Raw genomic sequence first — 8,251 nt, 5'->3', positions numbered from 1 at the left:
ACAATAAGAAATAAATAGCACAATAAAATATAGGCCAACGACTTTAATAGACACCTCACCAAAAGAGATACACAGATGGCAAATAACCATAGAAAAAGATACTCCATATTATATGCCTTTTGGAAAATGCAAATTAAAATAACAATTAGATATTACTATGTACTTATTAGAATGGATAAAATCCAGAATACTGACAATGCCAAATGTTGGTGAGGATATGGAGCAACAGGAACTCTCATTCATTGTTGGTGGTAATGCAAAATGGTACAACCACTTTTGGAAGACAGTTTGGAAGTTTTTTACAAAACTAAACATACTCTTACCACATGATCTAACAATCATGCACCTTGGTATTTACCCAAAGGGATGAAAATCTTTGTGCACATAAAAACCTCCACATGAGTGTTTATAGTAGCTTTATTACAATTGTCCAAAGTTGGAAGCTACCAAGATGTCCTTCAGTAGGTGAATGAATAAATAAACTGTTGTACATCCAGACAATAGAATCTTATTCAGCATTATAAAAACAAAAACAAACAAACAAAAACTAGCTATTAATCCATGAAAAGGCATGGAGGAAACTTAACTGTACTATTAGCAAGTAAAAGAAACCAACCTGAACAGGCTACATACTATATAATTCCAAGTTTATAGCACTCTGGGAAAGGCAAAACTTTGGAGACAGTAAAAAAATCAATTGTTGCCAGGAATTAAGAGGGAGATAGGAATGAATGGGTGGAGTGCAGAGGATTTTTAGGCTAGCAACACTATTCTGTATGATATAGCAATGATGGATACATGTCATTATAAATTTGTTCAAACCTATGGAATATACACACTAAGAATGAACCTTAATTTAAACCATGGAGGTTGGGTGATTATTATGTGTCAGTGTAAGTTCATCAATTGTAACAAATGTACCACTCTGATGGGGGTTGTTGATAATGGAGGAGGCTGTGCATGTGGGTGGGCCAGGGTTATATGGGAAATCTCTGCACCTTCAGCTTAATTTTGCTTTGGATCTAAAACTGCTCCAAAAATGTCTACTAAAAAATTATGAAGAAGAAATAAATATTTTCTCAGACAAAAACTTTTTTCAAGTGCTAGAAACCTTAAATACCAGAAGTGCTAGGTTATTTTTTTAAGATTTTATTTATTTATTTGATAGAGAGAGAGAGAGGATGAGAGAGAGCATGAGTGGGGTGAAGGGCAGAGGGAGAAGCAGACTCCCCGCTGAGCAGGGAGTCCCATGCAGGACTTGATCTCAGGACTCTGGGATCATGAGCTGAGCTGAAGGCAGACATTTAAATGACTGAGCCACCCAGGAGCCCAGTGCTAGGTTATTTTATCACATGAGAGAACTGTGTTATATACCACTTGACTACTGCAAAACTTGTGTTTTTGAATTCATAGTGCATGTTAACTTTGCCCTTAAGTAAATAAGATTATCTTTAACAATATATACTGAACTATTACTTTCTACAAGGGCAAGAAAAAGAAAGTATTACAAATCCATATTTTAAGTATAGTGTTCTCTTCACAAAAGTATTAATAAAATAATATAGTAGGTTTTCCAGCATCTTATGGTTTCTGCTTAATGTGAAAGATGAAAAAAAGTTTTATGATATATCTAAAGAAGCATTTCCCTCAAAATTAAAAAAACAAACAAACGTATTCCTTTGATCAAGCCTTATTTTTGCCACAGTCTCACAAAAGCATTTTTCAGCAATATACATAATAGTTACTTTAAATCTCTAAGTAAAAATTTTACCTTATTATATTATTAAAAATATCTGCACAATAATCACTGCACTAACAAATCTTCTACAGTTTTTTTTTTCCATTTTTTAATAGAATGCTTTTGAGTACACATATCTTTCAGGAACTCTACCACGTCTGTGTAAAGAGACAGAAAATAATTTCCTATTCTGTTCTACATCATTGCAAATCATTACGGTTCTAAATGGTTGCAAATATTCTAAGTCCTGCCTTCATTAAATATGATGGGTGATTTTCATGAAAATAGATAAAGCTGTTTTTCTTTTTTGGTATTGTTTGCAGAGTGATGGTTGGCAATAAAATACAATAGAGAAGACAAAAACAGGAGGTTATCCCTTCCTGATGTGAGAAGGTAGTTTCATTGGCAAGCACTGAACATGCTCCATTTGTTTATCAAGAACAGAGGCTTTCTTTGAGTTAATACTTTGGGAAGAAAGTTACCCTCTTAAAATATTGAAGACTTTGTACCTTTCAAACATATTTCACTGAGATCTCTCATAACATGCTGGCTTCTTTACTTGACAATGTGGAAAACAATCCAGTATGATGTTTCAAGGAAATGTTATTACATGAGAGCAAAACTACATTTTGGTAATGATAGCATTGACATCTGAACCTCCTTTCTCCAAAGGAATATGCACTCAGAGGCATTTTATGGAATGAACATAAGCAAATGTTATTTCTTTTCTATGGTTCTAAATATATCAACAATTAAGTCAGTTTTCTTCCATTCTTCTTTTGAATACCACCCCCCACCCCCGACCCCACTGGCTTGCTCTCACTTCTTATAGCTCTCAATCTGGATCTTATTCTAATAGTTAAAACGTTTCTAGCCTCCTCCCTGTTCTGTAAAACAGACAGCAAATAAGGATTAAAAACAAAATGAAACCTGAATGCACAGAGGAGCAGGGTTCTTACCGTGTCTGTTCATGTTTGATAAAGTAAAACCAAAATAGAATATCTTAATTTTTTTTCCTTTGACATTTTCAAACATAACCTAAGTCTTGTATGAACAAAAAGGGCTATGAACAATCTTAAATGCAGGCATTTAAGTTTAGGTAAGTTAGGCATTATTTTTAGTTCCTGTTAATGAAAATCTACTTAGCATTTTGACAATGATCAAATATTATGAGTCCACGCTCTAGTGTCTTCCTTTATCAGACACCCCCTCACTACCAAGACTCTCCTGAACTCACCTGTCTTTCATCCTGGCTACCACAGCACATGGGGGCCAGTTGGCTTCATGGGAACACAACCTGATCATTTTCTCCCTTTTCCTTTTTTTCTAAAGCTTCTCTTTGATACCATGTGAAGATCCCATTCAGTGCCCACATGCACAATTTGAAAATGTGATTGATTCATGGAAGCTTTCAGCTAAGACATACAATCTCGCCCCTCACCTACAACCCATGAACAATTTACATGATCGGTTTATTTAGTTTCTTGCATTGTCTTTGGGGGGGTCATGATATCAGTATTCCTGAGCAGGATTGTAGAATGATAATGGCTTTCTCACTTTTCCTACTTCAGTCCTCATCTTTACTACTAGCTTGGAAACTATACTTCTTATTAAAATAATGCCCAAGGCTCTGTTTTCTAGATAATGCAAGTTATGCCACTATTTATGCACCCATAAATCACTAAATTGAAAACATGAATTTTTTTTCTGACAGTGTTTTCAGAAGTGAAATCAAAGAAAAGTTGTTTCTTTTCTTTTTTAAAATTGTGTCCAGTGTCTGGATTTTCCCAAGATAATTTAGAAATCTATATTAAATACATGTCTTTCTATGATAAAGTCACAATCTTTTAACAAAGATGTATCTAATTATACAAGGGTGTCTATTTACTTTCTAGTTATAAAAAAAAGGGTGAGCAAAAATATTAAAAATGTGAAAATATAGATATAATTTTATCAATACCAATAAATTAATTTATTCTTGTAATGATCTACATTCTGCTATTTTTTCCTAACATATTACAGACTGACTTCAATTTCAATCTGGATATTTGTTTGTTCTGCAGAATAGGAAGTGAACCAGAAAGCTTTATATAATATCAGATCAAACTAAAAGTTGAGAACTATTCAAACATAGTGGGTCACGTCAAAAAAAAAAAAATGGGAGTGAAGTGTAATGTTGGAAAGAATAAAGGTGAAAAACTAACTGAAATTATTGAATACAAAAAAACACTAGAAAATAAATTCTGCTTAATTGTATCAGATGAACAGGTCTATTTCTTTGAATTTAAAGAGTAGTGTGAATTTCTTTTTTTTTTATTTTATTTTATTATGTTACGTTAGTCACCATACATTATTAGTGTTTGATATGATGAATTTCTAACAAAAGATAAAAATGTGGTGGTGGTGATTATGTCTCAAAATCTGACCTTGCACACACTATTTATTATAATGTATTAAAATTTTCCCATATTCTAAATAGCATTACTTATTCACACACATTTTCAATTGGAATAAATGTTTTTTCACCATCACGTCTGGATTTGGAACTAAAACACATGAATAAATAAAATCTAAATAAATAAATAAATAAATAAATAAATAAATAAATAAATAAAACACATGAACCATTTTTGGGGGGAGTATGGTTAAAGAATATAACATATTTTGAGAAATAGTTATTAATTTTGTTTTTTCTTCCTGAAAACTTAGGAATTTTTTTTTCTTCCTAAGTCTTTGTCAAATATATTCCTGAAAGTGAGCAGAGGTTAAACAGGTTTCAAACTTCTTATAAAGAAAAATGGAGACTTTAATAAAAAAATTTAAAAATTATTAAAAATTAAATTATATAAAAATTTTTAAAAAATAAAAAAATATATTTTTATAGTAGACAATGAAGATAAAACATTTCTCCCCATTGTAGAGATAACTTTTTAAAGATAGCCAGTCAGTTAAATGCTTGTGGCCATTTGAAGAATGAGAAATCTCATTAGCTTTCCTCTGAGGCTTACATATGTTAATGATTCAATTTCTTATATTTTTCTTCTTTTTGTTTTGGTTTTGGTTCTTGTTTTTGTCGTACTATATTCACATGGTCCATAATATATGTGGTTTAGCTACATGAAATAAACCCAGCCATTTTCTTAATTTATAGCCAATACCAGGTAGTAATACCATTCTCTTTGACTGTAAGTGGGCTCCATGATCTCCATCACTAAAAGGAAAATGGAACAAAACATCATATCAGAAGCCATAGCTATTATTCATATTGTATTCTGTTAAAATTTTAGATATACTTAATTTTAAATCTTATTTCAATATGCATTGCCTGATATTTCTCCAGAGAGGAAAATTATAATGCTTATTCCATTCTTGGCACACCCTGTTTCCTAAAACTGAACTAAAGAAAAGAATTGTAGTGGTAGTGCATTTATTTGACAAGCTAATTGAAATTGCACAATAAGTCAGTCTGATTTCCAAGGACAGAAAGGTTAATGGAGTATGCTTCTCTGTGCTTGTACAATAGCTCAGTTTTCTTTACTGAAATAACTGTGATTTCCTATATTAGTATTACATTATTCAAGCAGCAAAGATGTATTTGAAAGGAAAACTTCATCATTGTAAAATAAACCCATTTTAGAATACACAGTTCACAAACTTCCTCTGAACACATAATGTCATGTCCTTGTCAAATAATACAAAATGCACAGTTCTTATTTTCCCTGTTAAAGACTGTTGTGATTTTAACTTAAATGCATTTCATGGGAAAACACAACCAGAGAGCATTTTAGACAAGTGGTATTTAGTCTATTACATTGCTGCCATCGCTGAAAAACACGAGACCTTTTTTTGAATAGAACTCAGCCATAGTTGAAAATAAATGCAAAGCATATGTCAAAGGCAGTTTTTCCACATGAGAATGATGTTTGAAAATCAGGTGGCCAGAAAGTGAAATTCATTTGAGAAATGAAATTGGGTCAGGAAAGGGCAATCCATGAGCACAGACTTCCCTGTAACTTTTTTTAAATGTTGTGGTTTTTATGTGGAAACACTAAAAAAAAAAAAGACTTCAAATAGTTGAAAGAAAAAATACAATTATCTTCTATAATTAACTTCATGATGTTTAATGTAAGTTTATTTGTAATGTCTGTAAATTTCCCATCACTCTGCAATTTATAAAAACATTTAAAAATAATATTTACTACTTTTACATTACAAAAATAATGCAAACAGTATCATGTATTTATCACCTCAAACATTTATTGGGCTCTACTTTGTAGCAAGCATTACTATAGGCCTTGCAGATTCATCAGTCAACAAAATAAAATTTCTCCTCTTGTAGAACTCGAAAAGAGACTATCATGAAATAAATAAACAAACTGAACATCAATAGGATGGTACTAGTTAAATGCTAAAGAGAACAAATAAGGAGGAAAAGGGGATATGATAGATCACAACCTAGAGGAGGAGGACCCCTGGGTGGCTCAGTTGGTTAACCGACCCTCTTGATTTTGGCTCAGGTCATGACCTCAGGGTCATGGGATCAGCTGCGAGTGGAGCATGCGCACTCAGCAGGGAGTCTGCTGGAGTTTCTCTCCCTCTCCCTCTGCCCCACCCCGTCTCACACGATCTCACTGTCTCTCTCTCAAATAAATAAAGAAATCTTAAAAAAAAAAACAACAGAGGAGGTAGTAAGATAGATTCCATAGAGGATTCGTTAGAACATACAGAAATGAGAAGGAAGAAATTTTCCAAAATCTCCTATTATGTTTCATTTATGGTCAGTCAACTAAACCTCTGAAATATTTGATTTTCATTACACATACTTACAGACATGAAACACCTTATACACAGGATTTTTTGAAGTTTTTCATTAAAACATGATATTTCTAACACATTTCATTTTCTCAATTCACAGTTAAAGATTGTATTGAATAATGTAAATTAGTGTAAAACACGCAATAAATTTCCAAGTCCTGAGTACCTATATTGTTTCTAATTATACTCCATAATCTAAATACATAATATAATTATACTCTATAATAATCTATATTTAATCAATAACTTTATGGTTGAGAATTAAAAAAATATTTTCGTGTGATTTCTGATTAGGAAAAATAATTGAAGTGATATGACGGGATCAAGGTTTATGATAATTTTAATATTTTGATACATATTTCCCAACTGACCCACAGAAAATGATTTTCAATTTCTTTATTACTAGCAGAGCACGTAAGTGTCTCAGTTTTCCCACCCTCGATAATAAGAGATAGATGGTACATGATATCAATAAAATGAAGAACAATTTACTTGATTATACATGCTTTTTTTCTTATTTTAAAATTTACTGATAAGAATCACTCAAATACAGTAAATCCATAGACAAATGTATAGTTTAAAGAACTGTAATACTTTGAAACCAAGGACAGGAGACAGAGTCCTGTGTTCCCCCCCAGAAACCTTCCATATGCCCTGCCCGGTCTCAGGCTTTTTCCTGCTAAGAACCATCACCACTCAAAAGTGCACCCCTTACCACTACAGTTTAACTCTACTATTTTTTGCCTTTAACATATCCTTTAACTGTCTAAGGAAATCATGTCTAGATTTCTTTGCAATTAACTCTTTGGAAAACCATCATATTTGTTTCATATAGAGTTCCCCACATTCTAGATTCTGCAAATGTTATCTACACTGTATATTTTCATGGGACTCTCTCTATAAATTGATAAATTTCTTGAGAGGCTTATTCAGAATGAAGTTCAATTTTTTAGCAAGTCTGATTCGCAGCTGGTATTGGGTTCAACAACAGGAGGCGTTGTTATTAGAAGTCTCTCTTTTCCTCCAATAGGAATTGAAAAAAAAAGATATTATAAATCAATCATTTCTTCTTCAACTATTGGCCAGAAAAGAGAAATCTTGTCTCATCTCTCATTTTCTTGCCTAATGTTTTAGTTCTTATAAGAAAGGAATTCTAACCCTTAGTTGCTTTTAATACTAATATTCAAAATAACCAATGGGGTTCCTAGCATTAACCAAGGATTCCCACTTATTTTTGTGTCATGTAGAAGCAATGGAAGTAAATACATGGGATGTGTTTTTATCTACAATGGAAATTTTCCTAAATTATCCTCAAATTATTCCTTCTTTGGTCAATGTAAACTTCTTTAAATTAGTTCCTGAGTCCTTCTGATATGACCCTAAAAGTCAGTGATGGCTTCCTACTTATTGGGAATGATAATATGTTTAAAGTACACATTGTGCATTTTCTGCTCTGGACTTGGAATCAACCATACTTCAAGAAATGGCATTCCAAGTTCACAACCTAGGCACTAGAGATGGTTATTGATGCTGGTTTTCTTATTATTTTTAGGAATTTTCAGTTGACAGAGCACATAAATAAAATACCAATTTGAAAATAAATGCCAACTGATTTCTGATACTTCCAATTCCAATTCAGGACTTGGGACTGTTTATTTAATCTCCCATATATATATATATATATATATATATATATAT

The sequence above is a fragment of the Callorhinus ursinus genome, unplaced genomic scaffold, assembly GCF_003265705.2.
Source record: "Callorhinus ursinus isolate GAN/ISIS: 27379988/994484 unplaced genomic scaffold, GSC_fseal_2.0 scaffold1, whole genome shotgun sequence".
Lineage (NCBI taxonomy): Eukaryota > Metazoa > Chordata > Mammalia > Carnivora > Otariidae > Callorhinus > Callorhinus ursinus.
The sequence above is the reverse complement of the archived record's forward strand: the minus strand, read 5'-3'. Positions refer to the sequence as shown.